Genomic DNA, 15,098 nt, shown 5'->3' with positions numbered 1-15,098 from the left:
GCTACACCTAATATAACCGCTACACCTAATATAACCGCTAAACCACTATCACCGCTACACCTAATATCACCACTATACCTAATAGCCCCACCCCACCTAATATAACCTCTAAACCTAATATCACCGCTAAACCACTATCACCGCTACACCTAATATCACCGCTATACCTAATAGCCCCACAACACCTAATATAACCTCTAAACCTAATATTACCACTATACCACTTTCACCGCTACACCACTATCCCCGCTACACCACTCTCACGCTACACCTCTATCACCGCTACACCACTATCACGATACACCGCTACACCTCTATCACCGCTACACCACTATCACGATACACCGCTACACCACTATCACTGCTATACCATTATCACCGCTACACCACTATCACCGCTACACCACTATCACCGCTACACCATTATCACCGCTACACCACTATCACGCTACACCACTACACCACTATCACCGCTACACCATTATCACCGCTACACCACTATCACCGCTACACCATTATCACCGCTACACCACTATCACGCTACACCACTATCACCGCTACACCATTATCACCACTACACCACTATCACACTACACCACTATCACCGCTACACCATTATCACCGCTACACAACTATCACCACTACACCACTATCACCGCTACACCATTATCACCGCTACACCACTATCACCGCTACACCACTATCACCGCTACTCCACTGTCATGCTACACCACTACACCATTATCACCGATACACCACAATCACCGCTACACCACTATCACCACTGCACCATTATCACGCTACACCTCTATCACCGCTACACCACTATCGTCGCTACACCACTATCACCACTACACCACTATCACCACTACACCGCTACACCACTATCACCACTACACCGCTAAATAATTGTCACCGCTACACCACTACTAAACCACACAACCAAAATATACAGTAACTAATCATTGACTGTAGTGTAATATTCATGCTGTCTGCGTAAAGCCCTGTAGATTTGAATGTGCAGCAGCAGTTGAGCTTATGGCCTGTGAGAAGGGTCCTCTATGGATAGCACGGCCCCCAGACAGCATGCTGCCTGCCTTGCTCAATGACCCAGTCCTTAGCCAAACAGGACAATAAACATCTCATGCCATGAGGCCACGCAATGGAATGTAAGAGAGAGCAATGGATAGAACAAGTATTAAACTGGCCTGTGACTGTGACTCAAACCCAAACCCCCTCGGTGCCGTCAGTCGTTCACACATGGCTGACTGGCTTTCACCACTGTCCAGACCCAGACCGCCTCTTGTGAGCTGTACCTTTCCACACACCCCTCCCACTCTGTGTGACAGAGTAGGCACTATTTTTAGCTCGCACAGAAATAACATTTCAGCATGGATGAACCTCAAGGCACAAATTATGTTCACTATGGCAGTCACTCCTTGAGTCATATTCTAATACTGGAGTTTGGTGTTGTTATGAAATCTAATGGCATCATTATGGAACCTTCTGATTATATAATGATATAGTGATATAAATGAGCTGCTCTCATAATATTATGTTGTTTTGATGCTGAAAAATGGAGTACTTTCTAATAGTCATCTGATGAAGATAATCTCTTCTCCTGTTCCAGAGACCTGGACTGTCTGGGGGGTAAGAACCGTGCATCAGTAGCCCTGCCCATCGAGGAGGTCCACCAGACTCTCTACGACCTCATCACCTACTTCCAGCTGCCTGATGCTGAGCTGGAGCACGAGGAGAAACAGATCATGCTGCGCTCTCTCAAGAACCGACAGAACCTCTTCAAACAGGAAGTGAGTTCATCCACGCAGGAAGTGTTGCATCGCAATCCTGCATGGCGGTTGGTTGGCAGCAGAGGACAATAAAAGTCAAAAGTCAGGTTTTTGCAGGGACCGGGCGTTGACACAATGTTCGCAATACACACTGTTTTTAAAGGCTAAATCAATAGGTTCTATAGTATTTCAATGGCGCATTGTATTTCAGAGCATTGCTTTTTAACTGTCAGCAGTTTTGCTCTGAGTTTTTCTGTGGTGACAACAATGCCTTTTGATAAGCCTCTCGGCCCAACATTTCTCTTATCAATTATAAAATGTCAGCTTCCTTCCCTTGTGCCTGTAATGTCAAATACTCAACGTCAACTACTCTCCCTAACTCAAACAAAAGCCGCTGCTATGGATTTTATTTTCCCTCAGTGGTTCACTATGTCCTCAAGCAATAAGTTGATAAGTTGAATTCATGTAAAATAGCTGTATGCTGTGTTTATGTTATGTTTACATAACTAGTATTACCATGGATCCTGCCCTTGGAATGCTGCTATAACTCATCTATATCCTAGCCTACACACCTTTCAATCATTTTATTAGCATCCCCAAACTGCCCTTTTCCATCCCACTCTCCCATACATCCTGGTTATAAGGTAAATGTTTCAGTATTGACAGCTGACATAAATAACTTGCAATGTCCTTTCTCACTGAGCTTCCATACCTCTTAGCATGTCTGAGGTGGGACCAAGTCATTGTTTTACAAGTCACAAGTAAGTCTCAAGTCTAGGCACTCAAGTCCCAAGTCAAGATAGGCAAGTCCGAGTCAAGTCTCAAGTTAAGACCGACAAGTATCAAGTCAAGTCAAGTCTCAAGTCCTAAACTTTGAGTTTCGAGTCCTAAACAAGTCATAATGTGCTCTTCACCAAATGTAATACCATTTCATATGTTTAACAAGAGTAATAGTGAGTATATTACATTCATGCAAATCATGAATGCATTTAAAAATATTTATTTATTTATTTATTTATTTCCAAATAAATGTTATATTTCCATGTAAATACATGGGGGGGTCTTTCTCATGGGTAGCCATGAGAAAGACGCACCCCCATAGTGATCGACAATCAAGGATTGCTATGGGACGCAATCGGGCGATGTAGGCTTGTACACAATCGCCCAACCTTAACACACACACACACACACACGCAAACACACTCTCTGTGTGGTTACAGTGGGATTTAGGCTACCAAATGCCGAGCCAGTTGCAGCTCAATCTTGGGTGCAATGATCACGTTTATACAATGACTGACTGTGTGGAGGTTCATTGATTTAACGTTATGTTAGCCTACATGCTACACTAGCAAAGTCATAAATTATATAGCTGTGGGCTATATGAGCCACGACTTACCGTTCTTTGTGCAGCTTCAAATGTCGAACAAAGTTGGAAATTGTTGCGCCTCCGTCTGTAATTTTGTTCCCACATGTTTGCGTTTTTGTTGATACAGCGTCGTCGTTATATCCAAAAATAATAATTTTGGGTATCATCTTTCCAAGGGCTCCATCTGAATTCAACCGCCAACGTTCCTCTGCACTGCCACGCACAGCTTTTTCTCAGTGGGCACAATTTGATTGGCTGCTGTCCGATTCAAACTGTAATCTGTTAAATGAAGAGTTGATGCGCTGCACACTTTTTTTAATAGCATAATTTTTAATATTTGGGCTTGGGGAGGGTATCAAGTCAGGTCGAGTCAAAAAGTCCAAGTTAAGTCACGAGTCATTGGTGTTAAAGTCAAAGTCGAGTTGCAAGTCATCAAATTTGTGACTCGAGTCACATGACTTGGGCTCCAGTGAGACTCGAGTCACAAATATGATGACTTGCAACTCGACTTTGACTTTAACACCTCTGCGGATCAGTATTATTACCATTCTAGATGAATCACCAAGGCATGCAGTGGGAGTAGTGCACAATATAGGGAAAAAGGCACCATTTTGGAAGCACCCTAGGAGCTGACATGTGATGATGGGTGCGACTGTGTTTCAGGGCATGCTGACTCTGGTGTCCTGCTGCATCGACCGTCTCAACGTGTACAACAGTGCAGCCCACTTTGGGGAGTGTGCTGGGGCAGAGGCTGGGGCTTCCTGGAAGGAAATCCTCAACCTGCTCTATGAGCTGCTGGGTGAGAGACAATAGAAGAGTTCATTGTCCTCCAATGAGGACAAAGTCTTATACACAAGTCATCACGCCAATACTGTAACAGTGACATAAAGAGTCACAGTAGGCCAAGACAAACAAACACACACACACACACACACAATGTTGATTACAACTCTATGATCTACATACACAGGTGATTGAGACTCAGTCTCACCTTTCACTACTGTTTAGGGAGAGATTACAATGGTGAAAACAACACACATGCACGCAAACACACACACACACACACACACACACACACACACACACACACACACACACACACACACACACACAGTATTCAGTCACAGGTACCAGAGGCATTGTAGCCTGCCACTAAAGCCCCGGCCATCCCAGCGTTGCTCTTACCAACCACAGGCCTGCGTCTCACTGCTGCGCTGGGATTATTTGGGATACCTGAGCCGGTATTTACAGAGCTGTTTCTGGTCCTCTAGGCACCCTGGGGTGGTGTTTCCCTAACTTACACTGCTGTTTGCTGTCTGTAAGGATGCCTCAGTACACATGCACTCTAGCACACACACACACACACACACACACACACACACACACACACACACACACACACACACACACACACACACACACACACACACACAGTCAGCCTGTGTAACGGATTTCCTCCTCTTCGTCTGAGGAGGAGTAAAGATCGGACCAAAGCGCAGCGGGGTAAATGTTCATGATGATGTTTAATTAAAACTCAGAACACTAAACAATAAATGACAACGTGAATTTACCAAAACAGAAACAGTACCGTGTGGCCCAAACACTCACACGGAAACAAACACCCACTAACCAAAAGTGAAACCCAGGCTACCGAAGTATGATTCTCAATCAGAGACAACTAACGACACCTGCCTCTGATTGAGAATCATACTAGGTCGAACACAAAAACCAACATAGAAAAACAAACATAGACTGCCCACCCCAACTCACGCCCTGACTATACTAAAACAAAGACAAAAACAAAGGAACTAAGGTCAGAACGTGACAGCCTGACCTTTGCGATCTTGTTCAATCTTAAATTATAGGACCAACAAAAAATCTATTCTACAGTGTATCCTATCATCAGCTAGCATTAACACAAAGTTACACGTTCACTCTATGAGTACACAGGGGCTGAAGTTGGGTGCTGGGAGTGGATAAGGATAGCATGCAGATTTCAGGTCTGTGAGAAGTGCTTCCAGGGCTTCTTCCTGACTGTACATCTCCCACAGCACACAGAATGTCCAACACACACTCCTAGCCAGCCTGGACTGTGCCATGCTCACCAGTTGGCTTTCTAACCCATAAGGAACCACACCATCCCTTCTCACCATTGTATTTGGTTGTTGTTTGGTCACTCTGTTATCCATGTCCTTACTTAAGACCTAAAATTGCCAGAATCACAGACCAGTCCAACCGTTCATGGTAGTTGGACATTACAGCCATTCCCTCACAGTGGCAGAAGCGTTTCTTTGTCTCAGAAGCTTCCCAGCTCTAGTTCCTGTGTCACTGTCTAAGCCCTTCTGTTCCCCTCTGAGTGTGTCCTTCACAGCATGTTTACATGGTGCTTTCTCCTCATGGGGAGCATTAGTGTGCAGACCACGTCCCCCATCTCACATTCCTTCCTTCATGCACCTGCTCCAGCTAAATGGATTTTTGGAGCTAGGCTTCCTCTCCTCTGTTTGTCTGCGCTGGGTGACCCTGTCATTTTTGGCTTGGACGACTCTCCTGTGCCCCCGATGTCACGCCCTCCCTCTACACTCTGCTGCTTAATTAATATGGATGAGGATTAGGAAAAGGACACTACTCTTTCCTTGGCATGGAGTGTGGTTTAAGGTGTGCGTTTTGGGTGACGTGGTTGTTGTGTAAGATGTAAGTTTTGGCAGTGTTGTTGGCTGTAGGTCAAAGACATCTTCATAACTATGTAACATGTCTCCTTGGGTTTAATATGTTGTGAAATGTACAGTAATGTTCGGTAGTGTTTTTCTATAGTTGCTAGGTTTTCTGTAATGTAGGTCAAAGATCAGCAATTTGCATTATCCTCTTCAAACTAGCCAACTGTGTATGAATGTATCTCCTCCCCTTGACCAGTGACCTTCTTGTCCATGTGTCCTGTAGCGGCGCTGATCCGAGGCAACAGGAACAACTGCACCCAGTTCTCCAACAACCTTGACTGGCTGGTCAGCAAGCTGGAGAGACTCGAGTCCTCCTCAGGTACCATGATGATGACATGTTTAAAGCTCTGTTTGTCCTTGACCTACCGTTCCTTCGGCTGCATGCTGACTGGACAGGGTTGAAAAGGTGATAGCTGGATTACACTGCTGTAAACCCCAGACCTGGTGTTTAGAATCCTGAATGGGTTTAGTTATGCTTTACTATGTATCGTCATACCCAGAAGCATGCGTTTAAGGAACGTCCTTTCGTGTCTTGTTCCCTTGTTCTCTGTGGCCACGGCAGGCATACTGGAGGTTCTCCACTGCATTCTGACTGAGAGCCCGGAGGCTCTAAATATCATCCAGAGAGGACACATCAAGTCCATCATCTCCCTGCTCTACAAACATGGACGCAACCACAAGGTGAGCTGAAACCGGAGGAGGAGCTGTATCAAATATCACCATGATCAAGTGGATGTAGCGACATTGTTTGTTATTTTGATAACATTTGTCCAGCACAACAGTTATAAAGCACAGTAATTCACTCATGAGCCTGCGTTTTATTAGTACACCCAGTGCTGACAGGGCTGCAGAGAGTTGATGAGTTCTTGTTGGGCCTGGGCATTTGGTTGTTATGTGTATAGAGATCAATATATTTGCATTGAAATTAGATCTCCAGCGGCAGGTTGCCATTTATTGTCATGAATCTTGCCCTGGAGGCAGCTTTGCAGAGTGGTCACTAACTGGCACAGCCACAAAGTAATAAAATCTGATTTTAAACCTAACCCTAACCTTAACCATGCTGTTAAACCTAATGGCTAACCCTAACCTTAAATCTAACCTGTACCCCTGCACATTGCCTCGGTACCGGTACCCCCTGTATATAGCCTCGTTATTGTTATTTTATTGTGTTACTTTTTCTTATTTTTTACTTTAGTTTATTTGGTAAATATTTTCTTAACTCTTTTTTGAACTGCACTGTTGGTTAAGGGCTTGTAAGTAAGCATTTCACGGTAAGGTCTACACATGCATGTGACAAATAAAGTTTGATTTGATTTGAAATCTGCAAACTGTTTTGGCGACCCAACCAAATTCACATAGAAATTTGCATTATAGATCTGTCATTCTCATTGAAAGCAAGTCTAAGAAGTGGTAGATTGATCTGTTATTTTCTATTTCTATGCTTCCTGTAATAAAGTTTAGTTTTTGCGTGTTTTACTTTCAGTTTTGTACTCCAGCTTCAAACAGCTGAAAATATAATATTTTTGGTTATGGAAATATGTTTCACAGCAGTTTAGATGGTATAATGATTCTCTACACTATACTTGCTTGTTTTGTCACATAAACTGAAATTAGGAAAAACTATTAGAATTTTAGCAACAGAAAATGGCAGAGTGATTTCTGCATAGTCCACCATTAAATTAAGCAAATTTTTGTTTTCATAAATGTTTACAATATAGCCAATTTTGACTTTGCAGCTGGCCTATCTAGTGAAAATCAGTAAGTTCTGCCTCCAAGGCAAGATTCATGACAATAAACGTCAACCTGCTCTCCAGTGGGCTGTCATCTCCTTTGTCATAAATCACAGTTGATGTATCATTTGGCTGTGGCCCCTTATGAAGCGGCGGATAATAAAGCACAGGTCTTGGCCTGCCGCCCTTGGCTGCCGTTCCTTGCCCATTTAATTCCTCTGCTTTGTAAAGCCAGGTTGGGTCCCCATGCATCAAAATGATATTACTGGATATGGTTTCACCCTGATTAGCATCTCTCAGTAATTATGGCTGGCTGCATTAATAGCTGCATAAAAAGGTTCTCCCTCTAATAGCAACATGAAAAAGGACTATGGATGAGTTGGTAGTCCTTAGTGCTCTCTCTCCCCCTGTCTCTCCCACTCAGGGTTTGAATGGGTTAGATGAGCTGTATTCTGTACTCCGTGATTAGGGAGCTGCTGTATTCACCCCCTCTCTCTCTTCAACCTGCAGATTCTGGATGTGCTCTGCTCCCTCTGTGTGTGTAACGGGGTGGCTGTAAGAGCCAATCAGAATCTTATCTGCGATCACCTGCTCCCTAAAAGAGATCTGCTTCTCCAGACCCGATTGGTCAATGACGTCCAAAGGTAACAAGCCATCCAATCCCAGCCCGGTATAATAAGATTAATGTGCTACTGGTTGTAATATAAGAGTGACAGATAGTGTTGGTTATTCTTCTCTTTGCTGTGTTTGTTTGATGGGATTGTGCATAGTGCCTAAAGAAACATCAATCACAATTATATGATTAAACCCTAATCCGAGTCTCTGATACTTGGCAGCATGAGGCCCAACATCTTCCTGGGAGTGAGTGAGGGCTCGGCCCAGTATAAGAAGTGGTACTACGAGCTGACGATTGACCAGGTGGACCACTTCTTGACCAGCGACCCCTCTCACCTGCGTGTGGGCTGGGCCACCAACAAGGGTTACGCCCTTACCCTGGTGGAGGGGAGGGCTGGGGGGGCAACGGGGTGGGGGACGACCTCTACTCTTACGGCTTTGACGGCCTTCATCTCTGGTCAGGTGGGTATTTGCAGTAGGTGTTTGCTTTCATCTTAACCTAGCTGCTCCACATTAAGTCACCTGATTCATAAATTATGAGAAGTAACCCAGGGCTAAGACCAGATTGTGTCTAGACAGTGTGTGTGTCCTACAGGGTAAATCGGTCTGCTCTGCCCAAAGAGTGTTTGTTCATGTGTGTGTGTCTTGTAGGTCATATTTAAGTGCTGACACTGTGGTTTATTGCAGGTCGTATCTCCCGGGCGGTGGCTTCTATTAACCAACACATCCTGACCTCTGAGGATGTGGTGAGCTGTTGTCTGGACCTGGGAGCTCCCAGCATCTCCTTCAGGATCAATGGACAGCCCGTACAGGGCATGTTCGAGAACTTCAACATCGATGGACTCTTCTTCCCTGTTGTCAGCTTCTCTGCAGGCGTCAAGTATGTGTTTGTCTTAGACACACACCTATGTCATTAACATGAATGAACACGTATACACACATACAGAGCACTCTCTTCAAATATCTTCCTCTCCTCCCTCTAGTCTGCATGAAAATCTATCTAATCCCTCCTTACATCATTTCCTCTATATACTGTATTAAACCTTAAGGGCTCAGATGCAGGTAGAGGCCAACTTACCCACTTGTGTTGCCATGGCAACTTCAGATGATATGAATGATGTCTGCTAAATGAAATTTCAGGCCCCAGCAAGCTTCACAGGATTTCATGATCGACTCCGTTTTTGCAGCAAAATGGCATTTTACTATTCTGAACTTCACTCTGTGCCGAGATGTGACGCTTGACAGTTCCAGACATTTCCATTCACATCAAATTCCACCCAGGGCTGCAAGCTACACTGTATATCAATAACCACAATCAAATTTGCGGAAGCGTTAAACAAAATTAACATAACCTCATATTTATAGAAATTCTGTCAGCATTATTCTGCATTTGTCTGTGTGTGTCACGAGATGCAGGCCACATCAGATCATGTAAATAAGGAACCCTGAGGGGCTTGAACATTTCCTGTGCTCTGAACTGCTGGCCATGCTATGCCATGGCACAGCCAGTCACTGTGCAGCAACACTTGTTAATAATTGATTGGTGCACTGCACTCAGAATGGACTTGGAGTGAATGCGTCATCATCACTACTACTTCAACTGCTATTTCAGACAGAGCCCAGGAGGGCTGCTGAGTAGTGGGCTGAAATGCTGCATCATTCTCAGTGTGGGGTAAGTCATAGTCACTCTGTTCTACTGGGCTCAGCTGGGGCGCGGTTAGAGATGGGCTGGGGCTCGGTTAGAGATGAGCTGGGGCTCGGTTAGAGATGGGCTGGGGCTCAGTTAGAGATGAGCTGGGCCTGGGGCTTGGCTAGAGCTGGGCTGAAGCTGGGGCTTGGTTACAGCTCGGCTGGGGCTCGGTTGGTGCTGGCCTGGGGCTCGATGGGAGCTGGGCTGGGGCTCGGTTGGAGCTGGGCTTGGGATCGGTGGGAGCTAGGCTGGGGCTCGGTTGGAGCTAGGCTTGGGCTCAGTTGGAGCTGGGCTGAGCTGGGCCTCAGTGACTCTATGCTCTGCTCTAATCCTCTACTCTAACCCCTCCACCTAAATCAACCCATCAACCCTCTTCATCACTTTCAAGCTCATGCACATACTGAACACACTAATTGACTAAGTCCCCCTCTCCCTCTAGGGTGCGTTTCCTGTTGGGCGGTCGTCATGGCGACTTCAAGTTCCTGCCTCCATCAGGCTACGCTCCGTGTTACGAGGCCCTGCTCCCTAAGGAGAAAGTGAAAGTGGAGCCAGTGAAGGAGTACAAGAGGGACATGGAGGGGGTCCGAGACCTGCTGGGGACCACACAGTTCATGTCCCAGGCCTCCTTCATACCCACCCCTGTGGAGACTAGCCAGGTAACAGTGGTATGGCATTCAGCTCAGAATGCGTCATATTAACTGCAACATGGCTCATCTGAAACACAGTTACAGTGATTATACTGCATGTTTGTAAGGATGTTGTACAATCATACCTACAGAGGAAGGGTTTCCAAATATCCACAAATGTATGATTGATGACATAAGCCTGCTGTACTGTCTACAAACAGATGCTGTTTATCAACGACACAGATTCTTTGTGCTCTCCATCTCTCAGATTGTCATGCTGCCATACCTGGAGAAGGTCCGGGACAGACTGGCTGAGAATATCCACGAGCTGTGGGCCATGAACAAGATAGAACTGGGCTGGTCATATGGGAAGGTAGGAGACCTCTTTAACACTGATGGAGAGAATATAGTCACAGAGCACTGGCTAACCCTTTTGGACAGGTCGTGTCATTGGCTTACATAGGAAAGACATGATACACTATGATGGGTTATCACTCAGCTGATCATTTCAGCCAATATAAACATGAATACAATTGTGTTATGAAATACAGTACACATCAGCTTGCACATTTTTGTTTGTGTTAAACAATTATTAATATACTGTAATTGATCTGTGAAATGCATTAACCCTAAACTAAACGTACAAGTTCTACCATCATTAAAGCAACAAAACAAGCCTGTACACCATTTTGCTTTCTCTTTTATAATTTGCGGTACAAACCAAACAGAGGGTAAGTGAAGAATACTCCTGTCTTTCTCCCATTGTGCTCCTCATACCATTCATTCTAGAGACTTCATTATAGTTTGTTTGTAGGGGTCTTTTTATTTCTCTCTTGATTCATCAAGTCCTGTTTCTTGGTTTCATGTGAGTAGATGATTGCCAAAGTGACCTGAGGTGCGTACAGTTCACTTGAACGTTTGCTATGTTGTGGGACGGTTTGTACTGAGCGACACGTTCTTCCAAAACGTTCTTGTACATTCTTGAGCAGACTTTGAGGTACGTTTGGTGGGAGTGGAGAGGTGTGACTTGTTACAGTGAGTGACGTATTTAAAGGGCAGTCGCAATGTTGACAGCTTTCCCCAACCCACAATCCAACCCCTCCATGTTTTTCAACTGGTCGTTCAGAACAGCACCGTTTCCCCTTAATTGAATGTCCCAGAACGTAAGAACGTTCTGAATGTCCCAGAACGTAAAAACGTTTTGAACGTCCCAGAACGTAAAAACGTTCTGAACGTCCGTCCCTGATCATAAAAACGTTCTGAACGTCCCAGATGTAAAAACATTCTGAACACAGCCCTGTTGTGCCCTACTACCCTTAAAGGTGCAGACAATCAATATCAGAAACAATATGCAACACAGCTCTTATGTCCATATTACAAATGTGATGGAGTTGTATAGAGTAGACCCCCTTGTTCTCTCAGTCTTACTGAATGATTCTCTCAGTCCTCCAGTCCCTTCATCCACCCTTTCCCCATTTGTAAACTCCACTGTGACAGCCAGCCATTCCTTCAGTTACAACATCTTAATAAAGCCTTTTATTTGGGGTGAGGACATCTATTACGCCGGGGTCAAGTTCTCTCTCATTCATTATAACAGAATTCTGCACCCCAGAGATACCAGGTCGGCTTTTATATGTGATTTTAACGAGACCTTGTTAGCTCAGGCCAGGTGACATTGTCCTGGCCGGCTATAGAGCTAGCTTCACCAGGGAGGCATCAGTGTGCTGAAGCCAGGCTGAACCGAACTCATACAGTACCTGGACAGCACTGGTATTGTATTCCACTCTCCATAGAGCACAGCTCCAGTGCTTAATAAAGAGGTGAGCGTTGTAGTTGCTGGGGTTGCTATGGGGTAGAGCTACCTGACACACTTCCTAATCTGAGTCCAGTATTTGGCATAGCATAGTTATAATAGTTGTATCAGCATGGGCCATTGCAAGTATAAAAAGGGTCTCAAACAAGACGTGTGACTCATATGGAGGCTATTAAGAATGGCATGTACTTCGTTGTCCTCTAGCACAGCCCTCTTTGAATGGACTGTAATAGGCTGCAGGATACTCTGTTCGATAAAAGCATTCATGCAGGAGAGTTCTTGTACTATTCACAAAAGAGCTGGCTGGTGTTCATTTAGCGCACAAATAGCCATGTATGTGTACATGTTTTCTTGGTCAACATGGATGTAGTACTGCTTGGGCTGCAGAGAGCAGTCAAAGGGATTAGTTGGCGTAAAACACAGCAGTCAAGAATATAATTACTGACTTGGTAATGCAGACTCACACTTCTCTATCTTCCAAGAAAACATGCTCCTCCAACTACATTCATAACATGTCCACTAGACTAGATCATGTTGTCACTCCAGTACACCAGTAGCTCTCTGTAATTAAGGAGACAACATACCTACTCCTCTGTTGATTCACAATTACCTTCATTGTGATTCAAATTATACTTATAGTTGTCTGTTGTGTTTTTTAATATGTTTTTTTCTTTTGGAGCATTTCTGCCCCTCTTCTTCAATACATGTACAGTAACTGAAATATTCATACGTCAACAGTTATTTCTATGTGTTTCTCAGATAAGGGACGATAATAAGCGGCATCACCCCTGCCTTGTGGATTTTTCCAAACTGCCTGAAACAGAAAAGAATTACAACCTGCAGATGTCAACTGAAACCTTGAAGTATGTCCTGCATTATAAGTAACACTATATTAGACCCACTGAGAAAAGGAGGAAGACAAGGAGAGAGATATGACAGAAGGTGTGGGTGAACCAGGGGCTCAGTCAGGAAGTAGACTAAAGGCTCTCTCTGTAACGGCTGTTGGTGGAAGAAGGTGAGGACCAATGTGGAGGTGGTTCGTGTTCATCCTTTTATTAATGGAACTGAACACTGATGAACAAAAACAACAAAGAGAACAACATAAACAGTTCTGTCTGGTGCAGACACAAAAACAGGAAGCAACTACCCCCAAACACAGGTGGGAACAGGCTACCTAAGTATGGTTCTCAATCAGAGACAACGATTGACAGCTGCCTCTGATTGGGAACCATACCAGGCCAAACACATAGAAGTACAAAACCTAGAACAAAACATAGAATGCCCACCCCAACTCACGCCCTGACCAAACCAAAATAGAGACATAAAAAGAGGTCAGGACATGACAGTACCCCCCCCCCAACCCCCAAAGGTGAACCTATAGGGGAGGGTCTGGGTGTGCATTTCACCGCGGTGTCGGCTCTGGTGTGAGACGTAGACCCCACTCTACTCTGGCGCCTCCGGACTGACTGGCAGCTCCGGACTGACGGGCGGCTCTGGCACCTCCGGACTGACGGGCGGCTCTGGCAGCTCCGGACTGACAGGCGGCTCTGGCAGCTCTGGACTAACGGGCAGCTCTGGCAGCTCTGGACTAACGGGCAGCTCTGGCACGTCCGGACAGACGGGCGGCTCTGGCAGCTCCGGACAGACGGGCGGCTCTGGCAGCTCCGGACAGACTGGCGGCTCTGGCAGCTCCGGACAGACTGGCAGCTCCGGACAGGAGGGCAGCTCTGGTAGCTCCGGACAGGAGGGCGACATGGTTCTAGGAGCAGGCACAGGACTCACCAGGCTGGGGAGACATACAGGCGGCCTCTTCCTTGGCCGAGGCACCGGATGCACTGGCCTGTGGAGGCGCACTGGAGGTCTCGAGCAACGAGCCTGCACAACCCGTCCTGTCTGGCTACCCCCCGTAGCCCGGCAAGTGCGGAGAGTAGGAACAGTCCACACTGGGCTGTGCTGGCGAACCGGGGACACCGTGCGTAGGGCTGGTGCCATATAACCCGGGCCGAGGAGACGCACTGGAGACCAGATGCGCTGAGCCGGCTTCATCCCTCCTGTGTCGATGCCCACTCTAGCCCGGCCGATTCGAGGAGTTGCAATGTAGCGCACCGGGCTATGCGTGCGCACTGGGAACCCTGCATAACACGGTGCCTGCCCGGTCACTCTCTCGCCACGGTAAGCACGGGTAGTTGGCTCAGGTCTCCTACCTGACTTCGCCAATCTCCCCGTGTGCACACCCCCAAGAAATTTCTGAGGCTGCCTCTCAGGCTTCCTTGTCAGACATGTTCCCTCAAATCGCTGGCTCCTTTTTCCTGCTGCCTCCACTCTCCTGGCTGCCTCCACATGTTCCCATGGGAGGTGATCCCTTCCAGCCAGGGTCTCCTCCCATGTGTAGGATCCCTTGCCGTCCAGAATGTCCTCCCATGTCCATTCCTCCTTATAGCGCTGCTCCTCCTTACCTCGCTGCCTGGTCCTTTGGTGGTGGGTAGTTCTGTAATGGCTGTTGGTGGAAGAAGGTGAGGACCAAGATGCAGCGTGGTTCGTGTTCATCCTTTTATTAATGGAACTGAACACTGATGAACAAAAAACAACAAAGAGAACAACCAAAACAGTTCTGTCTGGTAGAGACACAAAAATAGAAAGCAACTCCCCACAAACACAGGTGGGAACAGTCTACCTAAGTATGGTTCTCAATCAGAGACAACGATTGACAGCTGCCTCTGATTGGGAACCATACCAGGACAAACACATAGAAGT

At 46.0% G+C, this 15,098-nt stretch overlaps 1 pseudogene; it reads left to right on the top strand.

Moving 5' to 3' along the window:
- The window catches only part of LOC135507498 (ryanodine receptor 3-like), a 108,319-nt pseudogene that overhangs the window by 22,571 nt on the left and 70,650 nt on the right, over window positions 1-15,098 (top strand).

The sequence above is a fragment of the Oncorhynchus masou genome, chromosome 21 (assembly GCF_036934945.1).
Source record: "Oncorhynchus masou masou isolate Uvic2021 chromosome 21, UVic_Omas_1.1, whole genome shotgun sequence".
In the NCBI taxonomy this organism is placed as follows: domain Eukaryota; kingdom Metazoa; phylum Chordata; class Actinopteri; order Salmoniformes; family Salmonidae; genus Oncorhynchus; species Oncorhynchus masou.
This window is presented reverse-complemented; position numbering and strand designations above follow the sequence as displayed.